Here is a 9592-nt window from a genome sequence, read left to right on the forward strand (position 1 = left end):
ATCTTGCTCTGTTACCCATGCTGGAGTACAGTGGCATAACCATAGCTCACCAAAGCCTGAAACTTCTGGGCTCAAGCCATCTTCTTGCCTCAGATGCCTGAGTAGCTGGGACTACAGGTGTGTGCCGCCGTGCCTAGCTAAATTTTGTATTTTCTGTAGAGAGGAGTCTTGTTTTGTTGCATAGGCTGGTCTTGAACTCCTAAGTGATCCTCTTGCTGTGGTCTCCCAAAGGGCTGGGATTACAGGCATGAACCACTGTGTCCAGCCAGAATTGCATGATTAAAGAAGAAGAAGAAAAGAGCAGATAAGGAGTAAAGCTAAAATGTGTTTGAATAATAGTATTATAAGATTGGAAGTTTAAACATTTTAATGAAACAAAGTGCACTGATATACTGCTATAGAAAAACATTTTTAATAAAATGATTTCGTCAGAGGAAGTGAGATGCTATATAAGAAGTTGTAGTATATTAATTAGTTTCTTCCTCAGAAAAAAATTTAACATAAATACTTATTTACTACTTAAAACCTTTAGTTTTGGATCCATAGTAGGGTATAAATTTTTTATATTCTTTATAAAAATTTATATAATACATAAACATATTCTATTCTATAATGATATAAATAAATTATAGAATAACCTTCAAATCCTGTTTCTTTAGAATTTAAATGGGCTAGAATTTAAATAAATTCTTATTTTAGGCCCAAAACATTCAAAGTAGAAAGATTGATGCTGGGAGAGCAATTGAAATGTTGTCCTGTCTCTTGAAGTATAGGATTTTGTGTCAAATGAGGCTGATGAATGTGGTCAGTTGAATCTGAACACTGAGGTTATAATTTACAGTGTTCCCTAAAGTCAATAAAAACTAGAATTGCCAGAGATTTTTGGACTCATAAGTGTACTTTGCTTTACAATTGCAAGAAAAACAAAAACGGACAAGCCGGACATAATTGAACTAAAAAGCTTCTGCACAGCAAAAGAAGTTATCAACAGAGTAAACAGACAACCTACAGAATGGAAGAAAATATTTGCAAACTATGCACCTGGCAAAGCTCTCATATCCAGAACCTATAAGGAACTTAACAAGGAAAAAATAAACAACCCCATTTAAAAATGGGCCAAGGACATGAACAGACACTTCTCAATAGAAGACATATAAACCAGTCAACAAACAGATTTTTTAAAAGCTCAGCATCACTAATCATCAGAGAAATGCAAATCAAATCCACAATGAGATATCATCTTGCACCAGTCAAAATGGCTATTACTAAAAAGTCAAAAAATAACAGATGTTGACGAGGTTGTGGAGAAAAGGGAACGCTTATACACTGTTGGTAGGAATATAAAATAGTTCAGCCACTGTGGAAAGCAGTCTGGAAATTTCTCAAAGAACTTAGAACTACCACTTGACCCAACAATCCCATTACTGGAAAGGAAAATAAATTGTTCTACTTAAAAAAAACCACATACACTCATATGTTCATCCCAGTCCATCACAATCGCAAAGACGTGGAATCAACCCAGGTGATCGTTAATGGTAGACTACATGGAGAAATGTAGTACATATACACCATGGAATATTATGTGGCCATAAAAAAGAACAAAATCATGCCACACAGATGGAGCTGGAGGCCATAATCCTAAGCAAACTAACACAGGCATAGAAAACCAAGCACCACATGTTCTTGCTTATAAGTGGAGCTAAACATTGAGTACATATGGCTACAAAGAGGAGAACTATAGGCACTGGGGCCTACACCAGGGCCTCCACCCTCACGTACCGTGGGAGGAAATTGAGGGTTGAAGAACTACCTGTTGGGTACTCTGCTCCCTACCTGGGTGACAAAATCATTTGTACACCAACCCCTAGCAGCATGCAATTTACCCACGTAACAAAACTGCACATGTACCCCCTGAACCTAAAAATAAGTTGAAAAAAAAAAGTCCTCTGTTTTATCCTCCAAATTTAATTGATAGGAGAGCTAAATATTTATTGATTCTCTGGGAAGTATATTATGTTTAGGTGGAATGCATGAGGTTTGCACCAATCTTCAAGATTGACAATTAGGGAGAAGGCCTCAAGAGTAAACAAGTCTCAGGTGACAGAGGGAGGGGCTCTGATGTCCAGGCCCACCCCCACTCCCTATAAAGTTCAGCATTTGCAACTTGGAGGATCAGGATTTGGTTATCCTTAAGGAAATTGGAAGTTATCAAGGTACATATGCAATACCAGTTAGTATGATCAGTATGTTTTAAAAAGTCAACACTGTACAACCCCTGTCCTCCCATCCCCACCTACCAAACTGGACAGTGTTGAGCCACATCTGGAGGATCTCAGGTGCTTCTCTTTGCCAGAAAGCTACCTGCCCCCTGTCCCAGCCTGGGAAGGAAGGTTCAGAGCTTATCTCTGCAGCTTCTGTTTTTCCTGCAGCCCAGATTTTACGTAATTCTTGACCTGACTAAACTAAGCCATTTGGCTTTCCTGGGTTTCCATGAAATTTCTCTATCACGTGAACTATGAGCTTTCCCCATCATGTGACCTATGAGATGATGTAAGTGGCTTGAAACTGAAGAGGCTAATGACAATAGACAGAAAGCTGAGGGAGTCCTTATCCTGTGCTGTTCTTTCCCTTTCTAGGTCTGATAGGAGGCAAGTTAAGTTCATTTTCTGGCATCAAGGGGCCAGGGGAGAATGGGAGATGGATTGACCTAAAGGACCTGCTCCATGCAGCAGAATGCATTTGTGGGCATCTGTCAGACACAGAGTATGTGCCAGGCATTGATCATGTAACATCTGGTTTGGTTTGGTCCTTGCAATATCCCTAGGGGGTGAGGTGAAAAGGGACAGTGATCACCTGTTTCTTATCTGCACCCCAAATGCCTGCCATTCAGAGAAGACTCATAATAAACATTTGTTGAAGGAAAAGTGAATATGAATATGGGAAGACGGTTTTTATTTTTAGAGTATTTTTAGGCAATAAAATGGAGTTTCAGAGAGGTTTAAGTAATTTGCTAATAACTTGTTAACAGTGGCCCGGCCAGGAGCAGTGGCTCACGCCTGTAATCCCAGCACTTTGGGAGGCTGTGGTGGGTGAATCACCCGAGGTCGGGAGTTTGAGACCAGCCTGACCAACATGGTGAAATCCCGTCTCTACTAAAAACACAAAATTAGCTGGGCATGGTGGCACATGCCTGTAATCCCAGCTACTCAGGAGTCTGAGGCAGGAGAATCGCTTGAACCCAGGAGGCGGAGGTTGCAGTGAGCTGAGATCGCACCACTGCACTCCAGTCTGGGCAACAAACAGCAAAAGTCCGTCTCAAAAAAAGAAAAACAAAAACCAAAAAAACAACAAAAAAACAGTGGCCTATCTGGGTTTCAGTCCAGTCATTTGACTCCCAGGCTGGTGCCTTTCCACTGCAGTGTGATGCATTTTCATGTTACCAGTGAATCCTTGCAGGTCGATTTTCTCATTGAATTAGCTTCTATGATTCAGGCTAACCCTTCAGTGCACCAGAGAGCATCATCCAGAGGAAAGATACAAGGTAAATGCAGTGATGATAAGGTGGAACTCTCGAAACCTGGATGAATTTAGGGAAAAAGAATCACCACCATTGACTAAGAGCCTACTATGTTTCAACCACTTTGAGGACCATTTTACATGTAGCAGGACGAGAGGCAGACAAACATCCTCAGACACCGAGTTAAAGAAGGAAGGGGTTTATTCGGCCGGGGGTGTCGGCAAGATTTCTGTCTCAAGAGCCGAGCTCCCCGAGTGAGCAATTCCTGTCCCTTTTAAGGGCTCACAACTCTAAGGGGGTGCATGTGAGAGGGTCATGACTGATTAAGCAAGCAGGGGGTACGTGACTGGGGGCTGTTCACACCGGTAATTAGATCGGAACAAAACATGATAGGGATTTTCACAGTGCATTTCTATACAATGTCTGTAATCTATAGATAACAGAACTGATTGGGTCAGAGGTCTGTCTTTAACTACCAGGCCCACGGTGCGGCGCCTGCCTGTCTGCCTGTGGATTTCATTTCTGCCTTTTAGTTTTTACTTCTTCTTTCTTTGGAGGCAGAAATTGGGCATAAGACAATATGAGGGGTGGTCTCCTCCCTTATACATGGACGTTCTTTTTTTTTTTGAGACGGAGTCTCGCTCTGTCACCCAGGCTGGTGTGCAGTGGTCCGATCTCAGCTCACTGCAACCTCCGCCACTCGGGTTCATGCCATTCTCCTGTCTCAGCCTCCTGTCTCGCCTGTAGCTAGGACTACAGGCGCCCACCACCACGCCCGGCTAATTTTTTGTGTTTTTAGTAGAGACGGGGTTTCACCGTGTTGGCCAGGATGGTCTTGATCTCCTGACCTCGTGATCCGCCTGCCTGGGCCTCCCAAAGTGCTGGGATTACAGGCGTGAGCCACTGCCCCGGCCTACATGGATGTTGTTATTGAATCCCAACAACTACCCTTACTGTTCCCATTTTACAATGGAGGAAACAATGAAGCACTTTGTAGTTGGGTGACTTGCCCAAGGTTTCACAGCTGGTCAGTGACAGAGTTGAGAATGGAACTCTGGTCTGTCTAGCTCTAAAGACCTGTGCTATTCCCAATACAACAAGGTATGAAGGCACTCAGAGAGAGTATCTAAGCTTTGGTTTTGATGGAAAGACACCATTCAACTCAATCCAACAAATACTTACTTAACATCTAGTGACAGTAGATTAGACAGTAAAAAATTTGAAGGCAAACTGCTTTCAGGGAGATTATAATGTGGAGATATGACAGGGTATGGCCTAGGATAGGTGTTCAATAAATACGAGTTTGGTGAAGGAACAAATGAAGAATGAATGATATAGCTGACTGTAACTTAGAAGAAGTTCTATTAGAAAATTGCAGCTCAAAATTCATGAGAGGACATGCATTGTAGCTCTAAGATTATGTACCTCGAAGGGATATTAAAGATCATGATGTCTAATCCTTTATTTGTTAGGTGAGGAAACTGAGGCTCACAAACATGAAATATTTTGCCCAAGGTTTTATAGTCAGCTAACAGCAGAGTGTGGACTAACACAATCTTCTGACTAATTTGATGCTCTACGATTTGAGTTCTTCCACTTCCCACCTTTCACCATCCCCAAATTACATTTCTGTCTTCCCTCTGCATGTAACCATGAAAGAGCTATTGTCATGTCCTTCCTTAGACAGAATCTCTTTATTTTCTTGGACCTCAAGGGAATGCACGCATTAGCCGACAGGAATTGACTACCTATCAATCATGAAGAGAAGGTTCTTTTGAAAGAAATGAGTCATTTCTGGGGACTGAACTTTTAATACATGAAAGTTCATTGATTTGCTATTGTGATTCTCCTGGCATCTCTGAACATGTGCATACATGTGCAAGAACACACATACACAATACCCAACAGTGCATCTGTACTGAAAACCAGAGGCATTGGAGAGACAGGATTCTACTGCAGCAGCATTGAGAAGACTGTTCAGGCAAACAGCTGACTCACTGAATTCTCTATTGTTCTTTCCATTCCTTCCTCTCTTATCACTCTTTCCCCACAGATGGTACCCTCTCCTCATGTGTCACTTTCTACTTACACTAATTAAGATTCTATTTGAAGGTGGCCAGGAGTGGCGTTTCAATAACATAACAATCTCCAGTAATTTTTAATATCTACTGCCTGACAGCGCAGTGTGCTCAACATCATAGTATTATTTTTTCTAAGTATCCACATTAAATCTTTTCTTCAAGAAAATGATGAGTGTTTTTAGTGATTCCCACCTGCTTCCCTGTTCATCATATGATCTATAAAAATGCTTCCAATGATGAAAAGCCACAGCACCAAGTACAAACCGTTTATTAAAATAGGTTAAACATTCCAGATAAGAGAGCTGTCATAACCCATGCAAAAAAGCCAAAGCTGTCAGATGCAAGGTTGTAAAAGAATTGCATTTTGATTTCAATTCTTTAGCAGTCAGTACTTTTACAAAAGAGCAGTTTCTAGGTTATGCTTATATGCCATTTAGCAAATATTTACTGATAGCTGGTTTTGTGGTTTTACATCTTATTGTTTACTGAGAGAAGACTCTTGAACAAATAATTTCAATATCATGGGTTAGGTCCTTGGACACAGACATAACACAACATGTTTCTCAAGTTAGCCAGGCAGACTGGGGAAGGCAGGGGCTTTGTGGTGCTGTGATTCTTTCATGGAAAATGTCCATCTCCAGGAAACAGAGCACAGTTCAGCTTATAGATGTTTGAGCAGGGTTCTCCTTTCTAGCCTTTAGGAAGGAGCGGGGGTAGCCCCCCCTCACTGCATCAGTGGACACAAGACCAACCCTTGGGTCTGCTGTCTCACTTTCAGATTCCCCATTCAAAAAATGGGGACCAAAGTCATTGTTCTGTCTACTCCATCTGAATAAAAGGAAGTACTACAGTGGCATTCAGGAAAAAGATAACCACAAAAAACACCTCTATCGGGTGAGGCCCTCTAGACATGGCGCTTCCTCCTAGCCACTTACACCATCCCATATGGGTAACTCTAGTTCATTTGAAAACCCCTAGCAAAAAAGACTTAACAACTCCTTTCACAAGGGGCAGGATGCAGCCCGGTATAGAGAGGGTGAGTGCTGGCAGTGGCGTCAGGGCCACTGATGAAGCCACATGACTCAACCAGAGAGGGCACTCAATTCTGCCTGCAGACAAAGTTTCTAGGAGGAGAACTTACAACAAGCTGGGGAATGCTGTGCTTCAGAGTAATAGAGGCAATTAATTTGTGCAAGTTCATTAGCCTAATTCTGCCCAGAGATATTGATCACGTGAGAATGGCACCCCACTACTGGAGGTGTTTCATTATCTTCACTTAGGATGGTCAGAAATATGAAAGAAAAATATAAGGTCCACCAAAAAGAAACTCATTTCTGGGCCAGAGGCATCAGGCACGGGAAGTGACCTGTGTTTAACGTTGAACTGGCCAGCAAGACAGGCATTTGCTTCATCCTATCAGGGACTGCAATTTACCATGCTCTGAACAAAGAGGCTTTTGACTGCCTGGGTAAGAAGAGAACTTGATGGGCTTTTACAGAAAGCTTCCTAACTTCATGGCCTGTAAATGCTTTTAGGCCATTGCATGTTTTCTCTAGAGAGCCCTACAAATCCATCATCTGTCTCCTTTCCTTTCTTCTTTACAAAGAAATAATCTAATAACGGACCTCCTGTTAAGCCCACATACTGTTAATCGCATGTGGGGAGGTGACCAATTGGCCTGGATTAACATAATTAATCTTTAAATCATACATATTCAGTAGGCTCTAAAAAGCATCTGGGTACCTCTTTAAAAATTGTTAGTGAGATGATCAAATTAATACCAGCATAATAAATTAGAACTGCAGCTGCTTACTTTGAGAGACGGTTATTCTCCTTAAAAGCAATGTTTGTAAAAGACAGTAAATCCCACTGGACCTAAGGAAAAAACATTCTTTGGTGGAATTAATTGCTAAGAATAACATATTTGCTGGAGATTAGAGTCCCCTGTTGGGGTTTCCAGATTCAGCTGAGCACAGAGAGAACTATCTGCATTTGTAACTGGTAAACCTTCCAAAGAGCTTATCTGGGGACAGATGAATAAACTATGGGCATCTATAGTTGAATGTTCAGTTTTGGCTGATTTATCCCTACTAATCAAATTACCTAGAGTTACTTAGCTTTATGCTGTTTAGACCCAGGCTTATTAACATCAAAGGCTCTTTCACAAATTCTGCTTTATAAGTACTGAAAATAAAGGAGTGTGTGTGGGGGGGTGGTAATTGATCATAAAGCTTAAGCTTGCAGGAACCCAAAGCAAAAGGCTCTGGCTAGAAGTACAATCTGATATCTTATGAATTTGTAGCCTTTTATCCATCCTCGTAGCCATAGGGTTTGAAGTAAAGGGCAAGCAGAAATATGCCCATGAACATTCACCTTTGTTTTCGCTAATTATTGTCTGCTGAGAACAAGACATTGGGTGATGTCTGCAATTAGCTAAAAGCTCCCATGGTCTGTCACCTTCTTCAAGCCAAAGTCAATTCCTCTTAACAAATTGAAATTTCAAAGTGGCTACTGCAGCATGTGAGACCCAGTCTGCAGGAGATTTGATACTGAATGCTAATGGCATGTAGCAAAACACTGCAGCAGGGCGGAGGTTGTCAGGCAGAAGCACGGAGAGATTATGCTGTAACAGGGGCTTTTGTTCAGAATGCAATTCAGAGGAGCTCTGCCTCGGAAGTTAATTCATCCATACATCAAGGTAAATCATTTCTATTATTAAGCAGCGCTCACCCCAGGTTGCTATTTACAGAGGATTCTTAAGTCTAAGAGAAACTGTTAAATAAAGCTTCATCCCAGTCCTCATCTATACATCATGCCTGTGCATTTTAACTATGTCATGTATGGATATTGAATTGTAAGTCCCTTTTTACCTGGACAATGTTACTTTTACATAGGCCAGCCTTGATCTTTAGGATCAACCTAAACATCGCTTTAGATAAAGATCTTAAACTCAGAGAGCTGGCAGGGACCTTAGAGAGGTCATCCACCCACTCGAATAATAGAAACAAGAGAACAGAGGCCAAAATATATAAATGATCGGCCTAAAGCTACAAAGCTGATTGTCCCACATGTCCCCATCTCCCAGCTCTCAGTGTAGGACTCCATCGGCATCAGCTAGAATGAAAGGCTGTGTCCCTTGGTCTCTCTGGCTTTAAGATTGACACCACTGAGTAGAGTACAATACATGCACAGACACACCTGGAAAGAAAAGAATTATACCAAAAGAGGTGTTGTTTCTAGCTGGAAGTGATTTTTAACCTTTATTGTGCTATTCTTTATTTTCCAAGTTTTTGATAATGAACATATCATTTTGAGAATTTAAAAGAAAATAATAAATCACATTGAACTAAAGGCCTGTCTCAGGCATCCCTCCCACTGGGGAGCCCTCTGGCCTCTCTGCTGGCTGTACATCCCTGCACAAAGCTTCCCTGGCACTTTGAGGGTACCATGGCCACTTGCCACAGTGTTTTATAATCCCCATGAGTGTCTGTTTCATTAGGTCACGGGCTTCCTCTGGTGGGGGCCGTAGCTCCCTAGTTTCTTTGTATACTCACAGAAGTGTCTATTTTATAGGGGGCTTAGGAAGGATGTTTGTTGAATGAGTCAGGGACAGAATTCATGAGTAAATGGCACCAGACAATGAATATCTTCATGGTGGCTTTGGGTTCAAGTTGGTTTCAATAGCATGAAAAGCTCCCCTCTTTGGAAGCTATTATCACTGTCCTCTTTCCTGGAAGGGATATATGTCCCCAGACTCCTATTAAAGGGGACTCTCTGCCTTGCCCTTACTTTAGCTAGAAGATATTTCTCAGGGTATACTGTTCAATCCCTGAGAGGACCCTAAATGAATTCAGCTTCAGGATCTTAGAAAACTTTATTATTATTATTATTGCCCCAGAATAAGATTTTCATTTGCAAATAAGCCAGACCCCAGCCATCCATAACAAATACTTCATTTCTCCTGAAGCCTGCTGAACATTTGTAATCCCATGGC

This window comes from Colobus angolensis, unplaced genomic scaffold (genome assembly GCF_000951035.1).
Source record: "Colobus angolensis palliatus isolate OR3802 unplaced genomic scaffold, Cang.pa_1.0 Scaffold6, whole genome shotgun sequence".
In the NCBI taxonomy this organism is placed as follows: Eukaryota; Metazoa; Chordata; class Mammalia; order Primates; family Cercopithecidae; genus Colobus; species Colobus angolensis.